The 17,922-nt window shown below is 49.4% G+C and overlaps 2 pseudogenes; both read right to left on the bottom strand.

Annotated features, from left to right (window-relative positions):
• Nucleotides 1-5,113: 5,113 nt before the first annotated feature.
• LOC144368728 (uracil-DNA glycosylase pseudogene) lies at nt 5,114-6,266 on the bottom strand (annotated as a pseudogene).
• Nucleotides 6,267-16,570: 10,304 nt separating this feature from the next.
• LOC144368727 (deubiquitinase OTUD6B-like) lies at nt 16,571-17,806 on the bottom strand (annotated as a pseudogene).
• Nucleotides 17,807-17,922: the final 116 nt, after the last annotated feature.

The following is a 17,922-nucleotide window of genomic DNA, read 5'->3' as shown; positions in this document are numbered from 1 at the left end:
ATAAACCACAGGGCACCTAGATCCATCCCTGCCCCCACCTGTCTCTCAGGTGTGAGCTCCTGCTGCCCACTGGGTTCTGATGTGCAGGTAACCATTTGGCAGCTGGCTTCTCTGGAGGGGAAAAAAAAAACCACCTGGTTTCTGGTGTCTTCCAATTTCTGTGGGACTCATACCCCAACCATGGCTGATTTCAAACTACCAACATCATGACCCTGAACACAGAATTGGGAAAAGATGCACAAAACCTGCTCACAAACCACACCAACTGTCTCCAGCACTCACAGCCAGGAAGGGAGGCCCATGTTTCAATACATAGGACACATTTTACACACAGCATGTCCCCTGGACACCAGCCAACTATCTCATGGGGACAGGGGGTGGGGGATAGACAGTGTGCTCCAAAGAGGGAGGAAAACTTGCTGAGAGATAGAATGTTGCTCTCCAATATGGCAGCACCCTAAGGTGTTCACGAGAATGATTTTCATTGCATTGGATTTCCACCTTGAAATCTAACTCTTCCCTGCAGTAACCATAGATGAGGTTTAGTTACTGCCCACTCGCCCTCGGCCTTCACTAAGCAATAACCAGGCCAGACTCATGCCAGGTCCCCACCGTCTACCTCCCCACAGGAAAGCACAGGTGACATTTCCTTTGGGACCTCAGCATGCCTGAGGAATAGCCAGGTGAGACTCTATTAAAAAATAAATAAATAAAATAAGTTGGGGGATGTTGCTTAGCAGTAAAGTGCTCCTGGAGTAAATCCCTAATACCATAAAGAAGAAAGACATCAAGAAGTATCTACTGCCTTTCACATCGTTCTTGACCCTCCAGTACCCCTTTCCCAGATTCTGATAAATGAGACCTTTCTACACCAAAATACACGTGAAGAGCCACAGAGACAAAGCCACAAACCTATGGCCATCTGATAGTTGACAAAGGGACCAAAAAAAATATTTTGGAGAAAAGACAGCCTTTTTAACAGATAACGCTGGGAGAACTGGATAGCTATATGTAGAAAAGTGAAATCACACCCCTGTCTTTCATCCCATTCATTCCACACACTTTCAAATTGAAATGGCTCAAAGTCTTAGGAATTAGACCAGAACCCTTACAACTGCTTGAAGAAAACACAGGATCACCTGGTGCACTGAGAGGCGCAGGAGGCTGAGGCAGGAGGATCCTGAATTCAAAGCCAGCCTCAGCAAAAGCGCAGCCATAAGCAACTCAATGAGACTCTGTCTCTAAATAAAACACAAAATAGGGCTGTGTTGGAGTGCCCTGGAGTTCAATCCCCAGCAACACCCCCCCCCCCCCGCAAAAAAAGAAAAGAAATAAAAAATATATGTGCCGGCACAAACTTCCTCAACAACCCTTAAGGCACAAGAAACAAAACCAACAGTCAGTAAGTGGGATGCCATTAAACTAAAAAGGTTCTGCATAGATAAGGAAATAAGAATATGAAGGGAGCATCTACAGAATGGGAGGAAATCTTGGCCAGCTACTCCTCCAATAGGGGATATTAATATCCCCTATTTCCCTAATTTCTCCCTAATTTCCCCCAAGACCCTTCATCCCTGAAAGGGAGATTCTCAAAATCTCCATACTTCAAGGCAAACCTCTAAATGTTTACAATATTTTATAAGAGACTCACTGTGTTAATCTTGGTGAAGTCAAGAATAACATTAAAAATAGAACCCCAAGGGCTGGGCTGTGGCTCAGCACTCACCTAACATGTGCGAGGCCCTGGGTTCAGTCCTCAGCACCACATAAAAATAAATAAATAAAATAAAGGTAGTGTGTCCAACTACAACTAAGAAATTAATATTTTAAAAAAATAGAATCCCAAGCCTATGACAAAAGACATTACATTGAATTTTTGGATAGTCCATTTTATATAACTTTTATTTTTATAATTATAAAACTATTAATATATTATTGCATATCATATTTAACATCATATAATGAAAGACATTTCTAATAGATTGTCCTTGCCAGGGGACCCTGGCTGGACCTGCAAACCAAGATTTTTTCTTCCCATAATGAGCTCTCCTCCCAGCAGCAAGGAGAATAGTTGGGCACAGACCCTGGGATTTTGGGTGCTGGGACAATTCCTGCATGTTCAGGAACACCCCGAAACTTCCCGACCCAACTGAAAATACCTGTCTGTGGGGCGGCTTGTTCGCGACTCTGATCCTGGGGCTGGACTCTTCTGACCAGCAGGGCTTTGTGCTGTCCAGTGCCTTTTAGGCTAGAAGATGGATGAGCTGGTTCCACAGGCAGCTGCCCTGGGAAAGACTGGGTCACACCCGAGCAGAACCACGTCTGCAAGTAATTTTTCAACAATTCTTTGAGTGATCCTGGACAGCGTACTGGTCAGCTTGCCTATGAGCTCATGTGCTTGTGGTTTAGTAACCAAGGCCCGCACACATGCTCCGTGAGGTCACTAGCGGATGCTCAACAAATATTCACACATATTCCTCTTTAAACTGGAATCCTTTACCTGGATTTGTAACTTCAGTTTCAAAATTGCTGGCTGCTGCAGGGCATGAGGGCACATACCTGTCATCCCCCATTCCTGGGGGTGGGGGGCCTGAGGCAGGAGGATTGCCAAATTCAAAGCCAGACTCAGCAACTTAAGGAGACCCTGTCTTAAAATGAAAAATAAAAAGGACTGTGGGGTGTGGAGATGTGGGGATGTGATTCTGTGGTTAAGTGCCCTGGAACAAGAAAAAAAGAAAAAGAAAAAGAAAAAGAAAAGAAATGCCGGCTGCTTTGCTACTAGACCAGAGCCACGGGCACCTCCTATAGAACTGCATTTTCCTAATACCAAAAAATAAAATAAAATAAAACTAGGAACAGGAAACACCTGATAGACATCACTGTTCCTCCAGCTAGCTCCTGTCTACAGCCACTACAACACATTTACATTGAAAGAATCAAATACCAATGTGTACTTTAAAGTACTTGCCTATTCACATTGTGAATTCTTTTTTTTTTCTTTTTTGCAAAACTTCCACGAGCTTTTACTACCAAACTTTTGCAGGTTAACTCTTTAACCCAGCTAATAGCAAACACCAAATCTCCTTGGAAATCCAGACCTGTAGAGATTTTCCTTTTAAAAAAAAATATATGTATCTGCATATTTTACAAATATGTGAAATTCTCCAATGTTGCAGGAAAAAAATTCCAAGTGATGCCAATCCATAAAAGAAGAATCTGGCAATCCATCCCCACGTGAAAAGAAAAAATAGAACCATCTTCTCCCACAATCAGGAAACTGATCCTTAGCCTGGGGGCCACATTCCTTGAAACTTGCCAAAGATCCTAGAGTTTCCTCCAGGAAATGGCCTGAAGGCCCCAGCAGAGATGAAGTGGCCTCTTCTAAGCCAAACACCAAAGACCCTGTAATTTAAAGTCTAACCTTTCAGCTAAAAATGCTCACAGAAAGCACCAAAAAGGTGCACCTCTTCCCTCCTGAACCACAGAGGTAAGAGATCAGAGAGAACCCAGTATTTTTTTTAATTTGTTCTAATTAGTTATTCTTGACAGTAGAATGCATTTTGACACCTGGTACATAAGTGGAGTACAACTTCTAATTCTCCATGTAATTCTACATGATGTGGAATTAAATCAACATAGGCGCACAGGGTGACAATGTGCAATTCATTCTGCTGCCCTTCCTACCCCATACTCCCTCCCCTGCCTTTACTCTCCTCTGTCTAATCCAAAGTACCTCTCTACTACACCCCCCATTGTGAATTAGCATCCACAGATCAGAGAAAACATTCAGCCTTTGGTTCTTTAGACTTGGCTAATTTCAATTAGCATGGTGGACTGCAGTTCCACCCACTTACCTGCAAATGCCATGATTTCATTCTTCTTTAAGACTGAATAATATTCCATCGTGTATACAAACCGAAGTTTCTTTATCCATTCATCTGTTGAAGGGCACCTAGGCTGGGAGTGAAAAAACAGTCTCTACCTCAGAGGAAGGGACATGACCTTTGTCCTTGGAAAGACCCACAGAGCACTCCTAAGCACATTCCCACCTTGCTGAGTTGTTTATTTACAAATAACAGGAGAGATCTGCTGCACCAGGTGTCCCTGGCTCAGTCAGGCTAGGTGAGGACCCATAGCATCCCCCTAGCAGCCACCAATCAGCATGAGACAGGGAAATACCTGGGATGCCAGATGACCCTCCCAGTAGTTTATGGTGTTGGGAAACCCTGTAGTTCAGCAGGAACACCCCTCTTGGCTTAAACCAATCAGTTCAAAGGAATCCCCCTCTTATATTAACCAATCACCCCTACTCAACTTGTTTCCGCCAGTGAATGTGCTAATCAATGTTAAGAGTTGTTTGATTTTCCTGTGGTATAGAGTGATTTGCTGTGTGATGTTGTGACACATAGAGTACCCCCCAAAACCTATAAAATCTCACTGAACAAAGGACCGGGACTCACTCCCTGGGATCGGGAACAGTTGTGAGTCCAGGCTTGAAATAAAGTCGAGCTTGCAATAAAGACTCTTGTGTGCTTGCATCGGATTCAGCTCCTGGAGGTCTATTGGGGTCCCACAAATCTGGCATAACAGGAGAACCCGGTATTGGACCTCATCTGTCTTATGAGAAGTTGCTTATTTTAGGCTCTGCCACCTTTGCCACCTTGGGTCTTCATCTCACTGTGCCTGGAGGGTTCAAAGGAAGAAGTGGTTGGAGTCTATCTCTGATGTCCCTGGCTGGGCTGCCTGGTTCTCTGTTGCTTTACGGAAGTCCTCTCCCCTTATACAGGCACTTAAGAATAAGGACATTTTCACCAGGTGTGGTGGTACTCACCCGTAATCCTAGCAGCTCAGGAGGCTGAGGCAGGAGGATCCAGAGTTCAAAGCCAGACTCAGCAAAAGCAAGGCACTAAGCACCTCAGTGAGACCCTGTCTCTAAATAAAACACAGAATAGAGCTGGGGATGTGGCTCAGTGATCGAGTGCCCCTGAGTTCAATCCCAGCACCTGCCCCCCAAAAAAAGAAGAGGGAAATCTTCAGTGACTTCATACCTGACAAATACTTCAACAGCAGCTTCTCAAAACCACCCCTGTAGAAGAAGGGACACCCCTCCCCCTTAATGCAAGTCACAGCTCTTTCCAGTCATGGGCTTCTTAATAGATTTCTGCAGCAGCTCATTAGCTTTAGCAAAACGTCTACACCCAAAGAACCCACTCTACACAGACAGCAGGGATGGATGGGCAGTCTGCTGTACAGGAGGCCGCTTCCTGTTGATGGCACTTCTGAGCAGAAGATCCCCAGAGCAGGAAGACAGGCCTTCAAATTCAGCCAAGGCCACACTGCACCAGGAACTCTCCAGCCCCCTCCTTACGCCACTTAGGGGCTTGATGGGCCCAGACAGTGAGCTCAGCATTGAGCAGGAGGACATCCTGATAAACCTCCGTGACCCGGATGAACAAAACCTTCTAAGTCTGTGGACAGCGCTTTATAAATATTTTCCAAACTGCGTGGAGGTGGAACAGGTCTCTAGACGCTAAAGCAGAGCCCATGAGCCTGACCGGGTCCATCACAAGGACCTTGACCCAGGATGACAACCTTCACATCTCTCATGTCACATGTTTGGGTCCATGTGAAGGCTGGGTGTGGAGGTGGATAAACAGTATAAGGTCTTCATTCTTCTGCGAAAGATCCCATTAGCTCTATAAATCACGGTTTCCCAAACTGTCCGCTGAGGGTCTTCTTCCAACTCCCTCCACAGCCGACCGGCATGAGGCATGGTTTATTTCACTTCTCTCTCTCCAGCACCCCAACCCTTCCAGATTGTGTCTTGTTTGTATGTCTGTCTTGTTTTTTTTTTTTTTCTTTTTTGGTACCAGGGGTTGAACTCAGGGGCACTCAACCACAGAGCCACATGCCCAGACCTATTTTGTATTCTATTTAGAGACAGGGTCTCACTGAGTTCTTTTCTGAGGCTGACTTTGAACTCGTGATCCTCCTGCCTCAGCCTCCAGAGCTGCTGGGATTACAGGCTAATGCCACCACACCAGACCCCCATCCTTTTAAAAATATTTTATTTAGAGACAGGATCTCACTAAGTTGCTTAGGGCCTCACTAAATTGCTTGAAGCTGGCTTTCAACTTGCAATCCTCCTGCCTCGGCCTCTCAAGCCACTGGGATTACAGGTGTTCACCATTCACCACCACACCTGGCCTCTGTCTGTTTAAAGACAGGATCTCACTATGTTACTGGTCTCAAACTCCTGGGCTCAGGAAATCCTCCCATCTCAGCCTCCTGAGTGGGGAGACTACAGGCACGTGCCACACACCTGGGTCATTTAGTTTTTATGTGCCAGTAAGGTCCCCATTGGACACACAGAGACTGGGTGATTTGCCCAAGGTCACACAGAAGGGAGGGGACAACAGGCTCCACCCCCAGAACCAGGCAGGTGCCCAGCTGTGGCACTAGAGATGAAGACCTAGAGGTGTCCTCAGGGACCACAGCTCTGCGGTCCATCAGCTCAGGCCATCTCCAATCTGAGCTGAGAGGCAGGGGTGAGCACCCCACCTACAGAAGAGAAGGCCAGCTCAGAAGGGGAAGGACGAGAAGGTAGAAAGCTGGGTGCCAACCCAGGGTTTGCTGAGACCCTTCTCAGTCCTTCAAAGCAGGCTCCACTTCCAGGGGTGGAAATCCTCTCCAGGGCTGAGTGCTCCCCACCTGAACCAGCCTCCAGCCCCAGGAAAGCACCTGACTCCCCGTCCCTCCCCTAGACACCCACCTCCACTTCTCAGGGTCTGTCTCAGGGGGCTGGGGAGGGAGCGCCCCGACTCTCCTCTCCTTGAGGCAGTCTCAGTTCAGAAATCTCTTTCCTGGATGATCAAGAGCCAAGGTCAGACACACTGGGTTCTCAAGGATGCCCAGTGGGAACCCACCCCATCCCACCCAAGCAATTCTCTCAGCCCCAGCAGAGACTGGAATTTAAGGAACCAAGCCTTGACCCTCCCCCTGCAGGACCCTGAGTTCTCACCTGGGCACATATCACCTTGGGACCAGGCTCCCAGTCACTGAGTCACACATTCTCACAGTGGAACTTCTGCCCCAGCTATGGATCTGCCACCCCCTCAGGGACATGGAAGGTTCCCCAATGTGTGTTAGCTGGTGGTCTTTTCTGTTTTGTGAATTATCTATACATATTGGATTCCTCTGGGGATATCCCGGGGCATCTCACCTGGGCTCCATGTTCCAGATGTCCTTCTCTGGCTGTCACATCTACCTGCCCTGTGGCTGCTCTGGGAGAGAAACCAAGAGACTCCACACTCCTCCACAATCACCTGCAGCCTCTGCCCAAATGTTGCTCAAAGCAGTCTACAGTGCCACCTCGTGGCTGAGGGCCAAACTGCAGGTGGTTTTCCTGACAGGAGGCCCTCCACCCTCAGGTCACCTCCATGGAACACACCTGTAATGAGTGTGTCCCCGGGAAATAGCAGATCCAGATCCTGGAGCTTAGTTCTATGGAGAAATGAGAGGGGGAAACCATGATGGTGGTGAGATGCCACGTTCTGCATGAGGAAGGCAATGCGGGGTTGATCAGGGAAGCTGCAGACTGAGGCAGGGAGTCGGCCGACTGACAAGGGGAGGGATATGTCACTGCAGCAGAAGAAGAGGGTCCCTTGCAGCATCTCAGCCTGGTAAGCACAGCACTTACTGCACAGGCGATGGCAGCCTCTGACCCCCGTGCCGTAGAGACCAGCCTCAGGACTCCCCAGATGTAGGTCTCCCTGCAGGTTCAACACCAGAGTCAGTCCCTGACCAGTGACTGTGCAGCCCATGGCATGGCCTGTAGGGAGCAAGCTCTATCAGAAAGAAACCAGGACTCTCTAGAAAGAAGTGGGGCTTGTCCCAAGACAGAACAGGGTCAGTAGGAGGACAATAGGTATGGAGGAGGCCAGGGGTCCCCACTCACCCCAGAATCAGAAGAAACTCTGGAAGTCCTTCTGGGACCCAGCCCACCAAAGTCACTATGGAGGACAGCAGAGGTGGGAAGAGTCCTGTTGTGGCAGTTTTTTTTTTTTTTAAATTTCAAAACAAAGACTAGCCTGTTCCATGTGCTCCCTGAGGAACAGCCCAAGCCATAGCTACTTTCCTGTGGCACTGAGCTAACTCCCACCATGGAACCCGAGGAAAATCCCAACTCCAGGTGTGGCTCTGCCTTCTTAGTTTCTGGAGACATTCTTCAGGGAATCTGAGTTGTTGCCAGGCTGTTTCAGTGATGCTAATCAATTTTCAGGCTAACTCCTCCAGGCCATTGTCTGGTGGCCTGTGCCCAAGACAGGAGCCTTGACTCTAATGACTTGGAAATAGGGTCACCATCTTGGAGAAATGGATGAGTAAAAGTGAAATCTAGACAATTCAGAGGCCTTCAACTAGCGGGTCCCCTAATGCTGACTCCACACCAGTTGGCTGGTGTTTCCCATGAGGCTGGATGTACCCCAGGTCCCTTTGTGGGGCATATAAATATGCCATCTCAGAGGCTCACTTCAAAGGTCATTTCCCAAGGTCATAGAGATGATGCTGATCGGCATCCCCACCTACTCACCCCGTGATACTCCAACATCCCCGAAGAACAAGAGCAAAACCTCTGAAATGAAAAAGGCCTATGAAGGCCATCCTCAGGGGCCACTTCAAAGGGATCTGCCACTTTTCCTGGGGATAAAACGATTTGTGGCCTGTGGAGGCACTGGTTCCTTCATAACTGAGTTATCAGTGGCCTCCTGGGCCTTCCCTGGATCCAGGCAGGATTTTGAGACAACCTGAATCTTCAACTAGTATTTAAAGACTGCCACGTATAGGAAACAGTAAGGTAGAGGATGCTGGCCCGGGGTGAGACAGGTGGATGGAGACCTGAAGGAAGTTGTTTTCACTCTGCAGATACCCCCCCTGGTTCTCTTTAAACCCCACCCAGGCTGCACATATCTGGGGACTGTGTGACACTCCGTCCTGCAGGCCAGATCCTTCCAGCACTGCCTGTGCCCAGCCAGGGCAAGCCAAGAACCAGGGAGTCCAGTCTCTCACTCACAGACCTCTGGATCCAGGTTCTTTTTCTTTTTCTTTATATCATCCTTTTTTTTCTATTTTTTTTCCTAGTATTCTAGGGATTGAGCCCAGGGGTGCTCTACCAGGAGCTACATCCCTAGCCCTATTTATTTTGAGACAGGGTCTCACTAAGTTGCCCAGGCTGACCTTGAACTTGCCATCCTCCTGCTCAGCCTCCCAAGCTGCTGGGATGAAGGTGTGGGCCACCACACCAGGCTTTTCTCCCTCACACACACACCTCGTTTGTAGTTACACATGAGCATAATATCTTTAGTTTGTTTATTTCTTTTTATGTGGTGCAGAGACTCAAACTCATTGCCTCACATGTACAAGGTAAGTGCTCTGCCACTGAGCCACAGCCCAATCCTCTCTCTCCCTTTTAAGACAGTGTCTCACTTTGTTGCCAGCTGTTCTCAAACTCCTGGGCTCAGAAATCCTCCCATCTCAGCCTCCTGAGTGGGGAGACTACAGGCACGTGCCACACACCTGGGTCATTTAGTGTTTATAACACAAGGGGGGCTGGGGAGGGAGCGCCCCGACTCTCCTCTCCTTGAGGCAGTCTCAGTTCAGAAATCTCTTCCCTGGATGATCAAGAGCCAAGGTCAGACACACTGGGTCCTCAAGGATCCCCAGTGGGAACCCACCCCATCCCACCCAAGCAATTCTCTCAGCCCCAGCAGAATTGGAATTTAAGGAGCCAAGTCTTGACCTCTACCACTGCAGGACCCCTGAGTTCTCACCTGGGCACATATCGCCCTGGGACCAGGCTCCCAGTCACTGAGTCACACATTCTCACAGTGGAACTTCCGCCCCAAGCTATTGATCTGCCACCCCCTCAGGGACATGGAAGGTTCCCCAATGTGTGTTAGCTGGTGGTGTTTTCTGTTTTGTTAATTATCTATACATATTGGATTCCTCTGGGGATATCCTGGGGCATCTCACCTGGGCTCACCTTTCCTGATGTCATTCTCTTACCTCGGGTTTCTCTGGCTCTCACATCTACCTGCCCTGTGGCTGCTCTGGGAGAGAAACCAAGAGACTCCACACTCCTCCAGAATCACCTGCAGCCTCTGCCCAAGTGTTGCTCAAAACCGTCTACAGCGCCACCTCGTGGCTGAGGGCCACACTGCAGGCGGGGTTTCCTGACAGGAGGCCCTCCAGCCTCAGGTCACCTCCATGGAACACACCTGTAATGAGTGCCTACTGCGTGCCAGCAGCTCTGGAGCACAAAGACAGAAGCAAACTCACTGTCCCCGAGTGGCCCAGGGGTGGTGGGAGAGAAGCAGAAATCCCGTCAGAGCAGGGTGTGAGGGCTGCTCTGAGGGAAGCAGGTGCCTTCATGAGGAGGAGGCAGCCATGGAAACCTAAATAAAGCAGGAGGGAGGCCTGGGGAGAAGGCAGGGGCCCTGCAGAGGACAGGCCAAGCCACAGACCACCAGGAGGTGAGGGGGCTGCAGGGAAGGGAAGGGCTGTGGCGGGGGCTGAGGCCAGGTCCCTGCCCCTGATGGAGACTGGCAGAGCAGACTCCTGTGCCCTCCCCTGACCCCGAGTGTCTGAGGAGGTGGAAGGCTGGCCAGGACAATGAGCTTGGAATTGACAAAGAGAAAAAAAGCAAATATGAGCTCCTCTTTGCTTAAAAACCTTGCATGACCATTGGATGGGGAGGACAACGAGGAAGTCACTAAGCCCATCTTCACAGATGTCACAGGTCCTTCCTCACACAACTCCAGGGGGTCACACAGGTTGAGATCTCAGCACGGGGGACAGAAACAAATGGAGCCAGGGAAGGGACACCTGACTCCCCCAGAGCCCAGCCCACTGTGGATTCAGCATCCACAGGGCTGATGGGAGCTGGGGGGACGACGGGCCTCCCCACCAGGAGCTGAGGGGACGGGGCTTGGCAGCAAGGCCTGATGGAAGCAGCAGTGTCCACCCAGGGCAGACCCAGCTAGGAGGAGGGTGAGCAAGAGGGAGGAGAGCCCAGGCCGCAGGGCACCGAGCTACAGCCAAGCAGCCCGCGGGGAAGGCCAGCGGGGGCAGGATGGGACGGAGGCCCAGGTCACAGGCCAGGTCAGCACGATGAAGACAGAAGAGCCAGGACGAACCCCTTCCCCCTCCCCTCAAGGACTCGGGGTCCAGGCCAGGCTGCAGGGGTCTGAGGCCTGTCCAGGGAACGAAACCCTGAGGCCAAGGCTTCCCACTGGCCCTTCAGGTGGTGGGGCCAAACACACTCATGCAGGGTGTGGGGACGATTCAGCCCCCGAAAACCTGTGGGGGGGAAGAAGAGGACTGAGACGAGTGTCCTCTAGAGAAGAAGCTCCTGAGAGGGGACCAGCCCTGGGCAGGCAGGGGACTCCTGCAGCAGCGCTCACTGCAGATGGAAGGCCCAGGCTCTGGTAGCTCTTTTGAGGAGATTGCGGGCTGCAGTCCATGCGCAGAGCTCCGTCTGCTTAGAACATCTGCTCCTCTGTCTTCTAGCTGCTGCTCACAGAGGCCCACCTCTGCCCAGCCTGAGCCTTACAGAGGAGGCGCCCCACCAGCCCAGCCTGACCCCCCAGCACCTGACCCCTGCCCCATCACACTGAGACCAAGACACGAGTCCAGGCTCAGGTCTGGACAGGGGCCATGGGCCAGGGCCGTGGAGTCTCTCTCAAACCCGAGGCCACAGACTCACCCAAAACTCAGTGAACAGGCTCCCCATCTCCCAGGCCTCCCGGGGAGCCAGGAGCAGAACTGGGCATAGATGGCACTGGAGCTCAATCTGGTCCCCAGCACAGTCCAACTGGTGCTGGAGTCCTTCTTCCTCCTGGGAGAGTTTGCTCCCCTGGGACCATCACCTCTATCCTCTGGGCCAGAAGACTGACAGGTGCCCCAAGGCCCCAGGTGCCTGGTGCTGGGCATTTGCCTCTCCCAGAGGCCTCATAAACTGCTGGCACCCAACCTGGACACTTGAGGCCAATGATCTGCCTGGTCCCTCATCGTCCAGCCTTGTCCTACAAGAAGGAGAAAGACCTGGGCAGAGGGTCCCTTCTCTGTCCACAGCCCACGCTGTGAGTGTTCAGTGAACCATGCCAGCCCAGCCCTGCCTGTCCAGGGGTGATGAGGGCCTGATCACCGTCCTCTCCTCTTCCTGTCCATCTCTCCTGCTAAGCTTCCCTGCTGAAGCCTGTTCCTGAGCCCTTAAGAATTTTTAGGACCATTCTTGTGACTTTGGACACAACATGACTGTTACAAGAAGACCCACTTTCAAAATGGCACAAGACACTGCAACTGAGGACTGGGGACACAAAGGTGACTTTTGAAAGGACAGAGCATAGAAGAGAAGGGGGTTAAGTCACCCAGGCTTTTTCTCCAGGCCCCGCCCTGTCCACCTCCTGGGCCCGGACAGCTCACCTGGCTCCACTTTCCAAATTTCATTCTCTCACCTCAACTTCTTCGAAAAAATGCCCCGAAAACCCTGAGTGTTCCTTTTTCTCTGAAATGCTGACTGAAGACGGCTGGGTATTTTAATGCAGGCCACAGACACCCCCTGAATGCTCTTCACAGCGAGGACCTCTTGAAGGCTGGGGAGGTGGGGGGGTGGCGGAGGGGGCTCAGCCTGGGACAGCTTTTCAGTGTTCCTGGAAGAAAACCTCAGGCCCCTCCCAGGAGCAGGGCCACCTTGTGGACAGGAGAGGATGAAATGCCTACACTCTGTCCTCAGGGCCCAGGGCACCCATGCTGGTGGCAGGAAGCACAGGGAGCAGGAAGGGAAGCTGGTGGGTGCTGGGATGGGAGTGGGGAGAATCCTGCCCCAGGAATGGAGCTGGGTCCACCCACAGAGGGAGGGCAAAGACCTGAGCTAGTGCCCGCCTCGGCTGCGCCCAGTGCTGGGGCTTATACTCGTGTCTAGTGCAATCCTGTGACTCAGCCACTCTGCCCCACCTGCCTCAGCCACAGTGGTGCACCCGTGCATGGCACCCCTGGACAGGCTGCTGTAATGTTGAGTGAAAGAAGCCAGAGACAGGGACACCAATCTGGGACCAGGGATGCCACTCAGTGGGAGAGCATTAGCCCAGCAAGCTCAAGGTCCTGGGTCCGATCCCCAGCCCCACAAAAAATAATAAATAACACACACCAATCTGTGATCACACATGTGTGAGTCCCAGACTCTGACAAACCCACACCTTCATGCTTGTGGATGCCACACTGAGGGGTCAAACTGTGGGAAAAACGAGGAAGTGGTTATCTCAGAACGGAGGGGGAGGCGCTTGTTTGCTGGGGACACAGATTCTCAGAGTGATGTTACTGTTCCATCTTGTGTCATGTGGTACTTTGGTTGATTTTTGCTTTATAATAATTCCTTTGGCCTGTACATTTATTTTTAAGTACTTTTCTGTTGTGTTATTTTCACAATTAAAAATGCTTTAAAAATACTGTTGAGGACTTTTGTTTATTTATGTTTCAAGACATGGTCTCTCTAAGTTGCCCGGGTTGGCCTTGAACTTGCCATCCTCTGCCTCAGCCTCTCTTGTAGTTGGGATTACAGGTGCATACCACCACAACCAGCTGTGTTGGTAACTTTTGAGCATAAGTGTTTCTAAGATTTTTGTTTTCTTCCTCAGGACTTATCACAGATGTGGGTAACTAGGCACACAGTATGAATATTTTACAGTTCTTGAGACACATTATACACAATATTGTATCTCACCATTCAGTTTGCATTTCAGTGACTGCTAGTAAGTTAGAACATTTTCCCAGGTGTTTGTCATTTTCTACTTTCTACCATTGGATAGCCAGTCATGTCAGTAAGGTGCCTCCTCAGCATTTCGAAGGAGCAGAAAGATCCATGCAAAGATATCCAGGAAGGCCGGATGTGGTGGCACACACCTGTAATCCCAGAGACCAGGGAGGCTGAGGCAGGAGGATTGCAAATTCAAGGTCAGCCTTAGTAATTCAGCGAAGCCCTAAGCAACTCAGTGAGACCTTGTCTGTAAATAAAATATAAAAAGGGCTGGGATGTGTCTCAGTGGTTAAGCATCCCTGGGTTCAGTCCCCCATACCAATAAAACAAAACAAAATAAAAAAGAATACAAAACCCAACAAACCAAGGAGGGCCAGGGGTAAGAGAAGGAGGCCGCCAGGCCCGGCTTCTGGAACCTGGGATCTGACCAGCTGGCATCCCTTCCCCCTCTGCAGCCACAGGGCTGTGCCCGTCTTTTCTGCTGGGCTCCCTTCATCCTGGGTCAGCTGGAGCAGCAGGAGGGGCAGGCTGGAGAGGCAGAGTGAGCTGACTTCACCCCTGCTGCGGGGAGCTGGTCCAGGACCTGCAGACACAGGGTGGGGATGAAGAGCACAGCACTCGGGCTGGGCTGGGGAGGGGGCCTTCAGCTGGAGCAGGAAGGAGGTTGGGGAAGGGGGGTGAGGCGTGCAGAGTGAAGGAAAGTGAGCAGACGGGAATTGCAGGGGATGGAGGAAACACTGGACAGATCTGAAACTATCCTGGAGGGACTGGAAGAGACCAGAAGGGCCTTGAACAGCCAGGAGTTGAGCCTTATCTTCAAAGTCAGCGTTTCCCAAATCTGTGCTGATTCAGAGCACTAATTTAGCAGGACCTTGGTGGAGCTTTTGGGTAAAAAGGGAAAAGGGACATAGGACCTCATGGTCATGTGTTGTGAAACACCAGAGCAGAATTCAAGCTGGTGTCCTGCTGCATGAGGGACTCTGAGTTGCTCAGAAAGAATCTGGTCTGAAGCGTTTCCCAGATATATCTGACCTTTCCCCTGTCCTCTTCTTCTTTTTGGCACCAGGGACTGAACCCAGGGGTGCTTAACCCCCGAGTCACATCCTCAGCCCTTTTTATGTTTTATTTTGAAACAGGGTCTCACTAAGTTGCTTAGGGCCTCCCTAAATTGCTGAGGGTGGCTTTGAACTTGCTGTCTCCCTGCTTCCGTCTCCAGAGCCCCGTCCTCCTTTTTTTAAGAAGTATCTCTCAGAACTGATGATCCATGGATTTTGCTGGAAGTTTCTCATGTAAGTAAACTGGACGGCAGTTTGTTGACATGGTGGGTGACGGGAGCTGAGCTATGCCCTACTCTCCCCTGAGAGCCCTTGCCTTTTCAACTCTCTTCCCCTGTGATCGATGATTAATAATGTGGTCTCATTGAAAGTAAGTCCCAAGGGCTCAGCCACATCTCCATGGGAAATATGAGCTCCTAGGGTGAAGCTCCCTGCTCCCAGCCCAGACCCTGGCCAGTGGTTCTCACACACACATACACACACACACACACACACACACACACAGAGACACACACACACACTTAATGAACTCCTGACTGGGTGCCAGCCAGGGGCAGGTGTTCCAGTGCTCCAGGTCCTGGGACACATCCACAAAGGCAGCCACCAACCTCCCTGTCCCCGTCATTCTACAGTGATGAAGGCACCTCACAGTAACCACAGTGCAGAAGGAATGGTGTGGCATTTTTGGAGACAAGGGCTCTTGGAAAGGAGCAGGGGATGCAGTAGGAGGACCAGAATTGGGGGGCTTCAGTTTTACGCTGGGGGATCAGAACTGGCTCCGAGGAGAAGGAGAACTTGAAGAGAAGAAAGGGGGTGAATGAGTGGCCACACAGACATCCGGGGAACAGCTTTTCAGGTGGAGGATCCCGCCTGGCTGATGGCCCTCAGTGGGGACGTACCCAGTATGTCCCAGGAAGAGGAGGATAGTGTGATTGGAACAGATGTGAGCCCAGGAAGAGGGAAGGAAATTCTGAGGTCAGAGAGGAAATGGGAGCCAGATCAGCTCCATCGTGACCTAGAACCTGGGGTTGCCAGAGGAACAAAGTATATATGAAAATGGATTTTACATTTGGGTGATTTTATGTAAACCACACGTTAGAGAGACCAGAAAGGACTTTTTTTTTTTCTCTGTTATGTCTTGTTATACACAAATAAAAGGCAAATCTCTAATCTTTAGAGGTTTAAATTTGACAGTGACTATCTATTTACCTTTGACTTTGTCTCATTTCTTTAAACTTAATAGCTGAGTCCCATCTGAATAAATATTTTAAAATTCTTAATTATTAAAGCAAACTTCCTAGGTGCACTGACAGGCTATATAAAAACCTCACCCACTAATCCCATCAACACTAAGGTTACTGCAATCAAGTTCATTTTATAAGCATTGATTAAATTTTCCATCACAATACCATTTGTAATCAATGACAGAGAATGAATCATTTCACTTCTAGAAAAATGACACTGAAATTTTCTTTGGAAAATTTTAATAGTGGGATGAAATTTCTAAACATTTAAAAATATATCCTTAAGCAGAACAAAATATCCAGGATGCAATATAAGTAAAAATTATAAGAATGTATCAGTAAACAGGGTACCACCTTGGTCTATAAGTGATATTCTCCACATCAATTTTTAAGTTTCAAAAATACCACTAAGAGGACACTGGTTGAAGTTTATCTCTGACCTATTTCTAAAAAGCCTGGCAGTACACTTATTCTTAAAATTGACTTAAGGTACTTGTGTTTTCAGTAGCATTTAGAACAATTTAGCACTTGGTAGCAATACTCCGATTGGCACACTGCACTAAAACACAACTGTGTAACATTTTGTAAACTTGCTGCAATTTTCAGTAGCTACACACCGTGCAACAGAATTATGATGTTCTCCTAATCCATATGCATGTCTCATATACACAAGTATTAATGGTTGTTTGGAATATTCTTTGCCAACTACAATAGCAGGAGAATCTGCCTGCATTATCTCTATTGGTGTTTGTAAAATGTGAGATGGAGCTCTTACTCAAGTTGGTCTCCCCACGCAGCTGTGTTTACAATATCATCACAGTACTTTTCAAACTCTTCTGGAGTATGCGTATTTCCTGAATTAGGATTCGTTAAAAATGGCAAAAAGTCTCCCACGTGGCTTTGCATGTATTCAGCAGTTTGACTTCTTAAGGCAGCCACAGTCCCAGCACAGTCCTGTTCTTTCAGTTGACCCTCAATGGCTCTCTACACACAGTGGCCATCAGAAGGAATCTGTTTGATTTCCAACTCTCCGACTGCCAATATTTGAGCAAGGTTTTCACTTTCTACCTGTCTAGCTCCAGATAAGTTCTCAGTTTCAGCTTCAGCTCTCCTTCCCTCCTGCTCCTTTCCCAATGCAGCTTTCTTCTCCCGTCTCTTTTGTGTTGTCCGAGGCGGCTGATTTCCAAGTACCAAGTTTGAAATATTAACAGCAACAGTATCTATCTAATTCTCCTTGCAGGTCAGTCTCCATTGCTCCAGTTCCTCTTTATGTTTCTGTTCCATTTCTTTTTTCCAACTTAGCAACATCTTCAGTGAGTTGCTTCCTCCTTTTATTTATTTATTTATTTTTTTTTGTCATTCATGCCCTGAATTTTGGCTGACCCACGCCTTTCCCTGGATCCAGATGGCTTCTAAATTGCTACTTCCCATCCCATCACCTTGCAGTTCCTTCTTCTCTTTTCGATGCCTCCTCATCAGCTGCTCCTCCTCCTCAAGCTCTTGGGTCAAGTCTGATTCCCTGAGGACTGGGTCGCCCAGCACAGGTGCTGCAGAAAACCTGCAGCAGGAGCCTTGCACCCATCAATCCTCACCCAAGGCACCATTGGTCACCGCTGAGATCCAGCCCTGCCTTGGAGGTGGCACCAGATCAGAGTCCAGCCATTGGAATCTGAGAGGAAGTTTTTATACAGTAGCATGCAGTGAAACAAGATTCCTGCAGAGAGTATATTAGTATCAGAATCATGAATGAATTGGAGGATTTTCCCTGTCTGATAATGTGTAATCTTACTCTGTGTTTCATTTCACTTGTCTT

This window comes from Ictidomys tridecemlineatus, chromosome 11 (genome assembly GCF_052094955.1).
Source record: "Ictidomys tridecemlineatus isolate mIctTri1 chromosome 11, mIctTri1.hap1, whole genome shotgun sequence".
NCBI lineage: Eukaryota > Metazoa > Chordata > Mammalia > Rodentia > Sciuridae > Ictidomys > Ictidomys tridecemlineatus.
Note: the sequence above shows the minus strand (reverse complement) of the source record. Positions and strands in the feature narration are given on the sequence as shown.